Raw genomic sequence first — 1,229 nt, 5'->3', positions numbered from 1 at the left:
AAGTTGGTGTCAGACTGCGTCCCTTCGTGGAGACGTGTCTGAACCTCTCGACCCCATCTTTGTTGTAGATTTCTCTTGCTTTAGTTTTGTTTCTCAGCCCCTCCGTGCACGTTCTCGGGACCTGATCGACTTTGCCGGCTGGCACCGGCAGTGAGGGGTGCCTCCTGCCGTCTGATGGGGGCTCTGTGTGCCCAGCCTCTCCCGCTGCCCCCACTTAGGGCCCTCTCCTGTGTGTGTGAGTGCGCACACACCTGAGTGGTGCGTGGGCACGTGTGCTCTCACGTCTCTGAGTGTGAGTCCACGTGTGTGCGTGTGTGTGGATGCACACCTCCGCACGCGTGCTCACAGGCATATGCCCCGCGTTTGTGTGTCTGCACGCGTGTGGGTGTGCTTGTGTGTGCAGGGTGTGGCCCCACTGTAGGTGCACACATGCTTATGTGTGAGGGCTGCCTGTGTGTGCACCCGTGTGTGCAGGTGTGGACACACGCATCTGGTGTGCCCAGTCCCTTCAGCGCAGTCGGCTCGGCATCTTCCTCCCGAGGCAGCCCCCTGCTGTGTGCCTGATCCTGCCCGCCTCTCCTGTGTGGGTGGACCCGCTCGGGTGTTTGCCCTCGGCCTCCTGGGCGCTCTAACCTGGAAGATCTGAGGGCTGGGGCACAGAAATGGGAGGCAGGAGGAAGGACCAAAGCTCTTTATGCGGCAGACGGTGGGCGGGGAGAGGGGGGTGGATGCAGCCAAGACCACCGATTCTGGGGCTGCAGGGCCAGCCGGGGGCCCCCTGTCTGCACCATGATGCCCTCCTCTTGGTCTGGGGGCTGGGCTCTGTGGTGGACCGAGTGTGGGGCTGCAAGGCCTCTGTGTGCAGGGTGGGGTCCAGCGTGGGCTCCTCTGCCCTCTGGAGCAGCGGGCGAGGTGGAGGCCAGGTTCTGTCCGTGTGCAGCCGGCGTCTGCTGTCCAGGGCTACTTCACCTGCAGCAAGAGCCCCGGGGTCAGGAAGGGGCCGGGGCTCCGAGGCCCAGGGCCCCTGGTCAGCCGAGCTGGGGACCCCACCTCCCTGTGACCCTGGGGAGCAGGTCCTACCGCTGTCCTATCCAGGGCTGAGTGGGTGGCTCCCACAGAAACCCTGGCCAACCCTAGGCGCCCTGGCTCTGGACATAGGGCCCCACCTGCCCGGGCCACCTGTCTTGATGAAGGTGACAAAGCCGCCGTAGACCACAGTGACGAGGACG

Source organism: Bison bison, unplaced genomic scaffold (genome assembly GCF_000754665.1).
Source record: "Bison bison bison isolate TAMUID 2011002044 unplaced genomic scaffold, Bison_UMD1.0 scf7180017863747, whole genome shotgun sequence".
Classification (NCBI taxonomy): Eukaryota; Metazoa; Chordata; class Mammalia; order Artiodactyla; family Bovidae; genus Bison; species Bison bison.
Note: the sequence above shows the minus strand (reverse complement) of the source record.